The 13,733-nt window shown below is 40.4% G+C and overlaps 1 protein-coding gene across 3 annotated transcripts in view; it reads left to right on the top strand.

Annotated features, from left to right (window-relative positions):
• Positions 1–13,733, top strand: part of mtd (mustard) — a 952,680-nt gene that overhangs the window by 376,198 nt on the left and 562,749 nt on the right. The window contains exon 1 of one of the 3 annotated variants that reach the window (XM_067157994.2): positions 12,224–12,260. The exons of the other annotated variants lie outside the window; for them this stretch is intronic. The gene's annotated coding sequence lies outside the window, so the exon portion shown is untranslated. Of the gene's footprint in view, positions 1–12,223; positions 12,261–13,733 lie in introns of those variants that run through there. 3 annotated transcript variants of the gene reach the window in all.

A 13,733-nucleotide genomic window follows, 5' to 3' on the forward strand; every position in this document is an offset into this window, starting at 1 on the left:
GTTCTTGATAATAGACAAGGTATTAAACATTACTGGAATACATACAGAAAAGGACCTTTTGGTGAGAGAAAGCCTGGTGTAAGGAATACGAAATAGGGTCTTCATTCTGGTACTATGGGATGGGACGTGGAGGGGGAATAAGGGAACTAAATCTGGAGACTTAAATAGACCTAAAGTTTATATATCGTAATAAGCGATGTCGTATAAAGCGATTTTTTTTTTTGCGCTTTACGTCGCACAGACACAGATAGGTCTTATGGCGACGATGGGATAGGAAAGGCCTAGGAATTGGAAGGAAGCGGCCGTGGCCTTAATTAAGGTACAGCCCCGGCATTTGCCTGGTGTGAAAATGGGAAACCACGGAAAACCATCTTCAGGGCTGCCGACAGTGGGGCTCGAACCCACTATCTCCCGATTACTGGACACTGGCCGCACCTAAGCGACTGCAGCTATCGAGCTCGGTAGCGATTTTTTTTAAATACAGGGACCTTTATATTTCGCCGTTATATCCAATATGTTTCGTCTGAATTTTGAATTGTTACAGCCTCCGTGGCTAAGGTGGCAGTGCATCGGCTTCTGACTGCTCGGTTCGGTGGTTCAAATCCCGGTCACTCCATGTGAGATTTGTGCTGGACAGAACGGAGAAAGGATAGGCTTTTCTTTGGGTAGTCCGATTTTTCCGGTTATTTTTCATTCCAGCAACACTCTCCAGTATCATTTGATTTCGTCTGTCAGTCATTAATCATTGCCCTAGTGGAGTGCGACAGACTTCGGCAGCCGGCACAATTCCTATCCACCCCCTGAGGATGCTTGAAGCAGGCCCACTAAAAGGGGTGACGAAGATATGATGGATTTTGAACGATGACATTACCCGTCATTAGTACCATTACGTGAGGAACACCATAGGTCGACTTTACTTGCCATTAGTACCACTGTTTAAGGAAGACCCATGAGTATCATCGTGGGTTTACAGTTACCCGTGATTAGTACCACTATACAGGGTGAAGCGAAATTCCCGCACTCGGGCGTCGCAGCGCGACTCCTCACATGCCAGCAATAAAAAAATGTATCTCACAAAAGTTCGTCCTGCGAGTATATCCGGGAGAAAAAGAACGTTGAAAAGTGGCAATCTGGCAACACTGTAACCACATGTAGGGTAACTACCTATGCCAGCAGTTATTAGCCGTGCTGTACAGTTGGAGCAGTGGGTAGAGTCTTGGGTTAACATGCAGGAGGTCGAGGGGTCGATCCTGGGTTGAGGCGTATGTTTTTTATTTCGTAAATGTAGTCCAGGTCAACAGCGATTGCAGCAGGTCCTCTAGAAACAATTTGCACTTACGTACTACGATCCTAGAAATGGACGAATATTCGTTTTCATTGGTCAGCTTTGAAAGACTTTGAAGACTTTGAATTTATTCGCACCACTTCATCTACTGGATGCGTTACAACGTGTTCACTAAATTTTGTAAATGTAGGGTACATGAGACCTAAGAAACGGTGTCTTATTGTACTACAGTATGTAATATCCGATGGAAATTAGCAAATAAAGAAACGCGCCTCAACCCAGGATCGAACTCTCGATCTCCTGCATGCTAACCCAAAACTCTATCCTCTGCACCAACTGTACAGCAATAATAATTTCGTATGGCTATTTCTAGCAGAGTGCAGCCCTTGTAAGGCAGACCCTCCAATGAGGGTGAGCGGCATCTGCCATTTGTAGGTAACTGCGTGTTATTGTGATGGAGGATAGTGTTATGTGTGATGTGTGAGTTGCAGGGATGTTGAGGACAGCACAAACACCCAGCCCCCGGGCCATTAACCAATTAAGGTTAAAATCCCCGACCCGGCCGGGAATCGAACCCGCGACCCTCTGAACCGAAGGCCAGTACGCTGACCATTCAGCCAACGAGTCGGACACAGCACGACTAATACGTGCTGATAGAGGTAGTTACCCTACATGTGGTTGCAGTGTTGCCAGATTGCCACTCCTCAACGACCTTTTTCTCCCGGATATACTCGCAGGACGAACTTTTGTGAGATACATTTTTTTTTTAATTGCTGGCATGTGAGGAGTCGCGCTACGACGCCCGAGTGCGCGAATTTCGCTTCACCCTGTATGCGAAACACCATGGGTCTGCGTTGCCTATGAATGATGCCGTTATGTGAGGAACACCATAGGAGCGCGTTACCTGTGATTAGTACCTGATTATTGCCTGTGTATGTAAAGCTGCGTTTACACTAAGCGCAATTTCCTCGCGAAATAATTTCGCGAAATAATTTCGCGAGGGAATTGCGCCTAGTGTAGACGCTCCCTCACCCCTGAGTAATTGCGGAGTGAGGGCCCTCGCTGCGAGCCGGAGGTCAGTCGGTTTTTGTCCGCGCATCAAAGGGTTTCGCTCATCGAATTCCTCTCAGTGTAAACGTGGTCCCCGTAGTTGCACGAGGGATGAATCAAGAACAGTGCTTGCAGCTCATCGAGCTCTACAAAAAGAGATAATATGTGGAATCCAAAAAACAAAAACTATTTCAATCGCAATAAAAGAGAAGATGCGTGGAAGGAAATTAGTTCTCAACTAAAGTTTCCTATTTCTACACTGAAAGGGAAGATGAAAGCGCTACTGGGATCATATCGAAGCGAAAGATCGAAAGAATTTTTTTTCTTTTTTTTTTTTTTTGCTATTTGTTTTACGTCGCACCGACACAGATACGTCTTACGGCGACGATGGGACAGGAAAGGCCTAGGAATGGGAAGGAAGCGTCCGTGGCCTTAGTCAAGGTACAGCCCCAGCATTTGCCTGGTGTGAAAATGGGAAACCACGGAAAACCATCTTCAGGGCTGCCGACAGTGGGGTTCGAACCCACTATCTCCCGAATACTGGATACTGGGCGCACTTAAGCGACTGCAGCTATCGAGCTCGGTGAGATCGAAAGAAAATAAGAGCAGAGTCACCGGAGCAAGTAAACAATTACTGTCATTTCATTACTTTTTTGAGCCTACCGGTACCTATTTTGAAGCATTCTTGGGTCATTGTGAGGAACTTAAATTGACCGGCACAACAAACGCAACACATCAATTTATTTTAACTTTACGACACTTTTATGACACTAATCCACTATGTAAAGATGAAATATTGTAGTAAGAGTCCCATGTAGGTGTCTAACAATGAAAAAAACAATGAAACAACAGTGACAATGACGATTTCAAACAAATTAACTCATAAAGGTAATGCAGAGCTGCAGCAGCTCGAGGGACAAAATAATTTTCTATGTTGGCTGCAAAACCAGAACTGAAGCTTTCAGGCTTGTCGAAGGCGGCTTGCCCCACTCGCGTTATTTTTCACTCTGAATTGCGCTCTGTTTTGGGTAATGCGAAATTTCACTCGAAGCGAGTAAGTTTCGCCCGAGTGACTTTCGCGAGGGAGTTTCGCTAGTGTAAACGCAGCTTTAGGAACACCGTGAGTCTACGTTACTTGTGATTACTTGTGCTATATGAGGAACACTTTACCAGCGATTATGAGGGACCGGTGTCCTGGAATTTGGACCGCTTTAAACAGGCATCCTCACTTTAGGATTTTGCTTTGGAAGCAGTACCTTAATCAGTTTATACCATTGTTTTAAGTTATTTTTGGGAAGGTGGGGCATTGCGGGTCTGATCTACTGATTTTTCTAACTTAATAATCATTGTTTATCGTCGTCTTTTTGAATTCTGGTCGGCGGATGAATTTGGGAATTTTAATTGTCATTACATTTCGTCTCATCTCGTACCATTAGGAACCGATGGCCTAGATGTTATTCTCCTTTAAACAGCAAAAATCATCATCATTAATTCATATTCTCGCCGATAGATGGAAGCTTCATCCATTTCATTACTGACCCCGTCGAATGACTTTAAAACAGGCTGAGGATTTTCATTTTAACTAATCTTTTTCCAAGCTAGTGTAACAAATAAAATAATACAAAACATGAATAGCTTTCAATATGGGATATGACAATGAGAAATAATTGATTAATCAAGGCAAATATGAGAGCAGTATTGAATTTTCAACGGAGAACAAAAGGCTTGTGTTGTAGTTGCAGATATGTTTTAGAAACTAAATGGAATATTTCATTCATGCACCAGATAATGTGTTGTATGAAAAGCTCAAAGGTAGCGCCTCGCTCAAAAAACTGTCTCACCATTTAAAAAGGCCGTTGCATATTACTCAATAATAATAATAATAATAATAATAATAATAATAATAATAATAATAATCGTGATCAGCTCAGTCGCTTAGCTGCTGCTGCTTTTCTACGCGGTCGCCCGAAGTTTGAATCCCGGTGGCTTGCTACATTCACAACTGTTCTTAATAAAGGCCACTGCAGATACATCTTTAGTCCTAGATCCAAAAACCCAGTATGTTACCCCTGTGGGTAGGGGACGCAGATGAATACACACACGGTATCCCTTGCCTGTCGTAATAGGTGACTAAAAGGGGTCCCAGGGACTCTCAATTTGGGATCGTAGGTTGGATACCACGGGGTCCTTAGTTGTCCTGGTATTGCTTCCACTTGCTTGTGCCAGACTCTTCACTTTCATCTATCCTGTCCGACCTTCCTTCGTCATCTCTTGTTCTTTTTGACCCTGACGGTATGAATGCATTCGAGGCCAAGGGCGTCTTTCATTTTCACGCCCTTTGTGGCCCTAGTCTTTCTTTGTCTGGTAGGCCCACTTCATTTTTCGAAGTGTAGAATCCTTTTCTCTTTCTCTCTCTTTCTCTCTCTTTACCCCGTGTAGGTGGGGGCGCAGACGAAGAATGCATCCACAGTATCCCCTGCCTCTCGGCTTAAAGGGGTGAACAGGGAATGATGACTTTAGAACCACGAGATTACTTGTGATTAGTACCACAATGCGAGAAACGCCATGAGTCTACGTTACCTGTGACTAGTACCACTATAGGAGCAACACCATGGTTCTGCTTTACCAGTGGTCAGTACCATTATGTCCGGCTCCATAGCTAAATGGTTAGCGTGCTGGCCTTTGGCCACAGGGTCCCGGGTTCGATTCCCAGCAGGGTAGGGAATTTGAACCGTAATTGGTTAATTCCGCTGGCACTAGGACTGGGTGTATGTGTCGTCTTCATCATCATTTCGTCCTCATCACGACGCGCAGTACGCATACGGGCGTCAAACCAAAAGACCTGCATCTGGCGAGCCGAACTTGTCCTTGGACACTCCCGGCACTAAAAGTCATACGCCAATTCATTTTTTCAGTACCATTATGAGAGGCCGGTGACCTGGATTTTGGACCCCTTAGGTAAGCATCATCCCTGTAATTAAAGCATTGTGAATTAGATCTGATTGTTTTTGTTTCACGATTAATTTTTCATCATCTTTAGTTCTAGATTCTAGTCAGTGGATATATTTTGAAGTTTTAAGTTTCGTTTCGTTCACCTCGTACAATTAGGGACCGATGACCTAGCTGTTAGGCCCCTTGAAACAACTAACATCATCACCCAGTAAGTGAATATACGTCAGACACATACTGCTTATATCCTCTTCAGACGTCATGTCCACATGTGAGGATAAATAAATATTATTCTCTCATCATCAATACAGTTAAAATTTTCAAACTGTTCTGTTTAGGTTGTGTTTTTAAAGCTTGGGTTCATGATCTCGCTGACCGTCAACATTCTGTAGCGTCTCTGAATTGGTCTGGGAAGAAGGCAATTATGTCGTCCGCAGTTTCTGGCACACATCCCTGTGCACGAAGAACGCAGATGCAGAAAGTCACAAAGGATTATATTTTGGTTTCACAGCCCATACTATAGAAAAATAAATACTTCCATAACCTGGATGATTTTTAAATGTATTAATTCACAGCATATCCCATTACATCAGGAGTAATACCACATGATCTGTATGAAACTTCAAAATATTGTTTGCATGGATAAACTCGCATAATTATCATTATTACTCTGTGGCGGATTTATAATTCCAAAATTATCATGCATACTTAATTATGTTTTAATTAACATTACAAACTCCGATATACTACTATAGAAACTGTCTGAATCTATTATTTACGTACACTAACATTTAATAATCTGATCTACTACTGTCTAAATCAAATTTAAGTATAAAATCCATTCATTCGTAATGGAAGTATTGTAGCCTTCCTCCAGAAAGTAATTCTATTTCATTTGTCCATGAATATGGACCTCGCGTCTGACAGGCTGGCATGTACAGGTATTCTGAATTGACGCCATGTGGCCTGCGTTTATATAAATTTCGCCGTTCTGTTTTACGCTTCTAAATGGCAGAGATTCCGTGACCTGTTAGTGTGATTTAATTTCTTCAGGTACAGTTGAAATGTCACCAGAGACCTCTTACATACCGACATCTTATGATATGGAGTGTCGAATTAACTTTCTTTTTACCATTTTTCAAAAATCCAACCACCTTCGAACTGGTGATCTTGTAATCCGGAGGCCGACTCTCTAAAACTTATTCACTGAAGGAGCTAGGCATTAATCTACAACAGAGGTGCTCAACTGGCCGCCCGTTGAGGCTAGCCCAGTGCGGGCGGGATGGCGTGACGTAAATGCGGGCAGCTTACGTAGCAAGCATACGGCACAGTGATGCGAGAGAGCGGACGCACTTTGCAGGAAAGTGAGGGAGCATTGACGTTTGATTCTGACTATGAAGTTCTCCTCCACTACTCAGCGAAATTCTGATTGGGGCGCAGTATTTAAAATAAAGCGCTATAATCGAAAAATAAAACTCTGACCTTTTCCAAGATATTCCGGATTAATTTGTATTGCGCTCGATATAAAGAGTCTGTTTCATTTTCTTATATTTATTCATTCGAGGAAAACTGACACATTATAATTTTTTTGTTACAATCTACAAAGGTACAGGGTTTACGCGGACAAGTTACTATTTACAATTCCTTGGATAGACATGACATTATTTCCATTTAAAAAAGTAAAATTCCTGTTATTCATTAAGCAGAAGATAATTCAACAAGTTTACTGCTTGATTTTGCACTGTGTTGTAGTGTTGTGACTTTCTCTGATCACTGAATTTCTGAAAATAGTACTTAAAATTTAACGGGTGTCCGATGATAATAGCTAACCTCTAAATGTTCTAGTTTCATCACGAATGGGGACATATTTATTATTAGAGCCCGGATTTTTATGCATTAATAGGTTAGAATGCAAACTTACTGAAGCGAGTAGCAAGTATAGTCTACCTTCACAACGACTATATTATCGGGATTGCATAAACATTAGGGGTACGGCCCATCAGAACTCCTATAATTTATGTTACTCTTGCTACATTATGGTAGAGCGGGTGGTCGACACTTCCTACTAACCAAATTAGTTTGCAATCTAACCTGTTACAGCAATAACATCCGGGCTTTATTTATTATCCAAGATTAAAGTACAACAACTATGTAAATATATCTACTAGATTATACAGTATGCCTTCAAATAAATGACCTAACTGATGTTATTCCCGGTTAGCATGATTGGATTGTTGGTAAGTTTATCAGATTATTTAAACCCAAACAACCATAAGCCACAGCTTGTCCACCTTAATTCCGTATTATATTAGAAATATTTCTAAGGCACCTATTAAAATTACATAGTGAAAATTATAATTTTTACGTACATAAAAAAAAATTTGAGTTTGTAGACCTAAAATATATCAACTGCAATGAACGTAAATAACTTATTTCTTACAGCGTAAATGAAAAATTGTGTGCATTTCAGCCCCGTTTCTTTAATTATTTTCTATCTCAATTTCAAACTCGGGTATCCCCGCAATGATCGAGAGAGTGTGGGAGAACTTCGCCCAAACTTCACGGCCTGTGACGTAGCCACAACGTCACTGTAGTTTAATAACATACGCTCATCGCCTGTCTGTCCACCCGCTTACAGTGCAGGGCGCCCGCGGGACGGAATACCCAGCGTGAGCACCTCTGATCTACAAGTGACATACCTCGTACCAGTTGACTACAGCGTTATTAGTGTCGTCTGGCCTGTTCCTCTCTTATGTAGCGAATGTAACTAGGGGGTTCTGATGAGCCTTGCCCCTAATGTTTATGCAAGCCTCATAGCATAATAGTTGTGCAGAATAGGCTATACTTATTGCACCCGTCAATACGTTTGCATTCTTTTCTATTACTTCCTAAACTTCTCGGCTCTGGCAATGGCAGTTTGTTTAGCGTTGATCTGGCAATTCTAGGGTTTCGAGTAAATCAAGACTGCGCTCGAGTTTCACCACAACGTAATTGAAAATATATGAGGCCGGATATTTAAGCAATAATAGTTAAATAGTAAACTTATTTCAACGTGTTACAGCCCGCACGGTGGTTCTGCAATGCGATTTGCATGCATATTAGACAAACGACCTATCAGAAGCCCTAAAATTTATGCAACGCTCCATTACATGAATATAGAGCGGGCGACAAGCCACTTGCTATTCCCCGAATAAGTTTGCATTCTGGCCAATCCGTGCTTAAAAATCCTGGCTGTACGTGAACATAGAACCAGAGCAGGGCAGTTGATTAATTTTGAGTAGATCATTGAAGTAAAACAGAGTAACCTACTAAATTTTCGAACTGAGTCTTAGAAATAGGTGATTTTATCAGAGTAATGGTCTGTAGCCCAGACAGATTCTCCACCTTCAGATGTCGTGGCTACCCTCAGTGGCCAAAATCTGCGCCTACGTCGAATGTGAATTATGGCCATAAATAAATACGCTTTCTTATTCTTCCCTCCATATTCTGGTGGGGTCACGGGTGCGAACTCTGTCGCATAATATAGATTTGGCCTTGTTTAACGGCCGCATGCCCTCTCTGACGCCAATCCTATATGGACGGGTGTAATCACTGTTGCGTGTTTCTTCGGTGGTTCGTAATGTGGTGTATTGTGTGTGAACGAAAAGGAGAGTGTTAGGGTCAAACACAAACGCCTTATCCCCGAGCCAGAAGAATTAACTAGACGTGATTAAAATCCCCGTCTCTATCAGGAACCGAACGCGGGACCCTCTGAACTGTAGGCATCAACGCTGACCATTCAGCGAAGGAACCGAACTAACTAAATACATAATAAATGGATAGATGGAACCACAGTAAAATGTTATGTTTCATGTTGCTATTGAGGGCCAAATCACCACAACCTTGAACTCTTGGTGGGAAGATGAATGCTAGGCCTTGATCGCATATAATAATAATAATAATAATAATAATAATAATAATAATAATAATAATAATAATAATAATAATAATAATAATAAATTTGTATTCTATAGTAACATTTCCTCAGTTTAGAGGTTGCCTAAAATACGAACTATAATTAATACCAATTAATATTGTGTAATGGAAAACCAAATAAGTCTATTGGATGTTAAAGAAAATCACCGAAGAAGTAAACTTAAAATACGTATTGACGATTTCAGGGCAGAAAGTGGAATGTCAATCAAAGATTTGGCAGGTGGAATGTCTCGTAGAACTAAACGAATTTTTTAATATATTCTGCCCCTGCTCCCGATTAGCAAGCCCATGACTTCGGTCCTGTTTAGGCTGTATGCTTCCTTGTAGAACGGAACTGTAGGCTAGTAAATTCCCTTCTTCTCACGATAAAGATTTATACTTATAAAAACATGCGTAAATATACAAATAAAAATAACGAAAATAAACACAAGGAGGAAGATTGAAAATAAAATAAAATAAAATAAAAATACATATACAGATAAAATAATCCTCTTAACTACATCAGGGATATTTATGTAAAATGAACATACAGGAATTAAAACAAACAAATGACTAAATTAATAAGCAACTATAATAAATATATTAAGGAGCGCCGAGTATAAAAAATTGAATACATCTGAATTTAAAATTTAGAAACACTGGGTTTTAAATCTGTACTAATGACAATGTGTACAGAGATACAGGGTATCTCAAAAATGTACTAACACTCCGAATGACACATTGAAGAGATTGATGAGATTTACTTCCAACAAGATTGAGCACCTCCCCATTACCATCGCGATGTAAGTGTTCACCTCGATGCAGCTTATCCATGGATTGGACGAACCCTGCGCTTTCCCCATACTTCACGCCAATGGACTTCTTTTTTATGGAGATACCTCAAAGACAGAGTTTATCGCACAAAACCAAAAACAGTTGATAAATTCAAATTGGGAATTGAAAGACAGTGTCGCGAAATCCAAATGTTCTGTTTCGTGACGTTTGCGAATCTATTGTTTCGCGTTATCAGCGTTTTCTGGACAATAACGGTCATCAATTTGAACATTTGCGAACATTATTCTGTAATTACATGTTTTTTCCGTAGTTCGAGCCCTCAAACTTCTCCATGTCCACAAATAATGACTTTACAGTCCTTCTAAGTGTTAGTACAGCAAATGTTTTGTGATAACATAGTATTTTAATAAATTGTGAGTTCAAGTGCTGAGATGTTCTGAATGTTTGAACGTGAAATGCTGTGCTCTTGCGAGCTCTTACTTGTGGAACATGAACGGAGATAAAATCTATCAGTCGTATGAAATCAAGTTCATTGTTTAAAATTTTGTTTAACGTTTTTAAAGAAATAATCTGTTACGCAGCGACGTGAGGTTAATAAGAAAAACAGGAAATATTTAAAGTATGTTAGAAGAACAGAGTGTATGTATTCACAGTAAGATCGTAAACGGAATGCGGTGGTACTGAAGGAACTTAACTTCAAAACAGTAGTGTAGAATATATACATGGTTATCAAGAAAAGTGAAAATGTATTGTTCGATGAATTGATACAGGAAGATACGCAGAGAAATTATCCTGTACTGCCCTAAAGGAACATGATCCATCGGTATCCATTGAAACGTTGGCGAGAGAATGTTTTGTAGGAACCTCGCAGGCTACTAGGTCTAATACATGTATGGATATGGGTGATCATTGTAAACTACTTCCAAAACCCACTTCTCTCCATAGATCAGTGGTTATTATTATTATTATTATTATTATTATTTTGCTACCGCTTTTCCCCACACCTGTGGGGTCGCGGGTGCGAACACACTCTCTCTCTCTCTCTCTCTCTCTCTCTCTCTCTCTCTCTCTCTCTCTCTGTGAGTGAGATTTGGCCCTGTTTTACGGCCGAATGCCCTTCCTGACGCCAACCCTATATGGGGGGATGTAATCACTATTGCTCGCTTCTGTGGTGGTTGGTAGTGTGGTATGTTGTCTGAGTATGATGAGGAGAGCGTTGGGACGGACAAATACACCCAGTCCCCGAGCCAGAAAAATTAATCAGAAACTATTAAAATCCCCCGACCCGGCCAAAAATCGAACCGGGGAACCTCTGAACCGAAGGCCAGTACGCAGACCATTCAGCCAACGAGTCGGACTATTATTATTTATTATTATTATTTTAATTATTATTATAAAAATACTTTGCTGCAATCTTAAAGCTAATATAATTTCTTTTTTCTGTTTGACATAAAATTAATGTGGTGTATTGACTGCTGTTTAAAAAAAACATTATGAATTGGTAGTTCTGGGGCTTACTTCCATTATGTGGTCAAAAGACTGCATTTACTTAAACAAGGAACTTTCTTTTACAGATAATAAAATTAACACAGTTCATTCACTCGTATAGTTCCGACATTTGAGGATTCATTGGGGGGGGGGTATTTTCGTAAGTGTTCACCTGTTCGTGTATTTTAATTGATTATCCGTCCGAAAATCGTATTATTCATTTGACACTCACGCGATTATTTAAATAATCGGATGGAGGTCATTCGGCTGTTAAACGTATTCGGTTATCCCATCACTAACCTGTGGTAGTGCTGTTTGGGGATCTAGACTGATAACCTAACACATACCGTGTGCTATTTCCTTTCGAACGTGGTGGTACTTAGGATCTAGGATCCCAGCCTACCCAGTTTTTAGAGCTCGTTCGAATCCGCTGTACTGGTTGCATCACACTGTGCGGAGGTTGACGGCCCTTGGAATGTGGCGAGTCAGTAGTTGGTTGTTTGTATCAATGTTGTCACCACCGCTAGATTTTCAGCTGTTTTGTGTATGTGTCTGTCTCTCCCCGCCACGCTGACCGAGCCACGCGGAGGGGGGGAGGGAAAAATCGATGAGCAATGCGCCGTTTTGTTGGTGTAGTAGGGCGCGGTTAGTTGGACTGTTTGTCGCTAGAGGCGCGCCAGTCGGATACTATACTGTATGGCGACCGCGGTGTGGACATCAGGAAGACTGGTTAGTTCAGGTAAATAGTAATGTTTTCATTTGGGTTTTTTTTAGCGTGCCCTGTCGTGTCTCCCTTCAAGAACTGGATAATTCTCAACCATTCTGAGTGTCTCTAACAGACAGGAAGCAACACATTTAAAAAGATATCCTGCCATGTGTCATTCCCTATTCTGACAGCGGTGCACTGTATATCCGCCGTGTTGGCTGTCAAATTTAACCTTGCCGCAGGCAATAAACCTTTCTCCTTATCGCTCCCTCGCTAAATAACTGGCAAGCTTGCACAAGAACATAATTTATGAACGAGAAAATAATAATTCTTCAATCAACAACTCGATTTTTATTTGAATGATGCCGACAGTTTAAGGCTCACCTGTGTCAATTGACTAATTGATTTTCTAGGTTATTATGTAATTTTCGGGAGAGTTTGATCTGATTATGTTTCCTTCTCCGTATTATTAGCAGGATGTTTAGAAGTTTTAGAAAAAGTCAACTTAGTTTTAATAATTTTTCTAATAATGAGTCTACCTGGAAATTGAACCGGTGTTCCCTAGAAAATTAGTCCAAGGTTAGGTGCTGTAACTAGGCCGTTACCAGTGAACAATGTACTGTTGATAACGATGTTCGACAAACTAACACTTTTGTGTGTTTTCGCCAGCGAACTGCTTGTAAATGCACCCACACCTTGTAGCGATATAAGTTATACGTCAGTACGTTTCACATGTTCACTGTGATCCTGATTAGATAGTCATTATTCTTATTTCTTTCAGCAATAATTTCCTATTATTATTATTATTATTATTATTATTATTATTTATTTATTTATTTATTTATTTATTTATTTATTTATTTATTTATTTATTCGCTAGGCCCATCCAGTCTTGTTACATTTGTCAGGGAACTTCGCTTTCTTTTTAGCCCATTATTCCCTCGTGCTTTCTGATTGCGCCTGCTTGCGTTCCTCTGTCCAAGGGACACCGTGTCTTCTTTTCGGTTGTTCGTCACTATCTCCTTTCCGAATTGGGAAATATTCCGGTGGCAACGACCACTTACAAATACTACAACAGGAGTACAATAAACAATTCCATGGAAAGGAAATTACAAGAAATACTACTAGTTTAACATACTATAAATACTATAAATCCATCATCATCATGTACAAATTCACACACAGCTTAATTATTCCCAGTGCTTAACAATAATATAGGTTGAGCTTACGACTAGCTTAACATTACAACACAGTTATATAGGCCTACAAATTCACACGCACTTTAAATAATTGAGGGGCCTTAATACTTTATAAGTTTAAAATTTCATTTTTCCGCATTGAACTGAGATTCACAATTGGAATTGAGGAAAAGTTCAACCTATTCAATACTAAGTATGTCATACGGTATAAGATGTTTACAACATGTTATTTATTATTTTAAAGTACCGGTTTCGACGCGCAGGAGCGGTACCGGTACTTAAACTTTATTTTAAATAATAAAGAACA

Source organism: Anabrus simplex, chromosome 14 (genome assembly GCF_040414725.1).
Source record: "Anabrus simplex isolate iqAnaSimp1 chromosome 14, ASM4041472v1, whole genome shotgun sequence".
Classification (NCBI taxonomy): domain Eukaryota; kingdom Metazoa; phylum Arthropoda; class Insecta; order Orthoptera; family Tettigoniidae; genus Anabrus; species Anabrus simplex.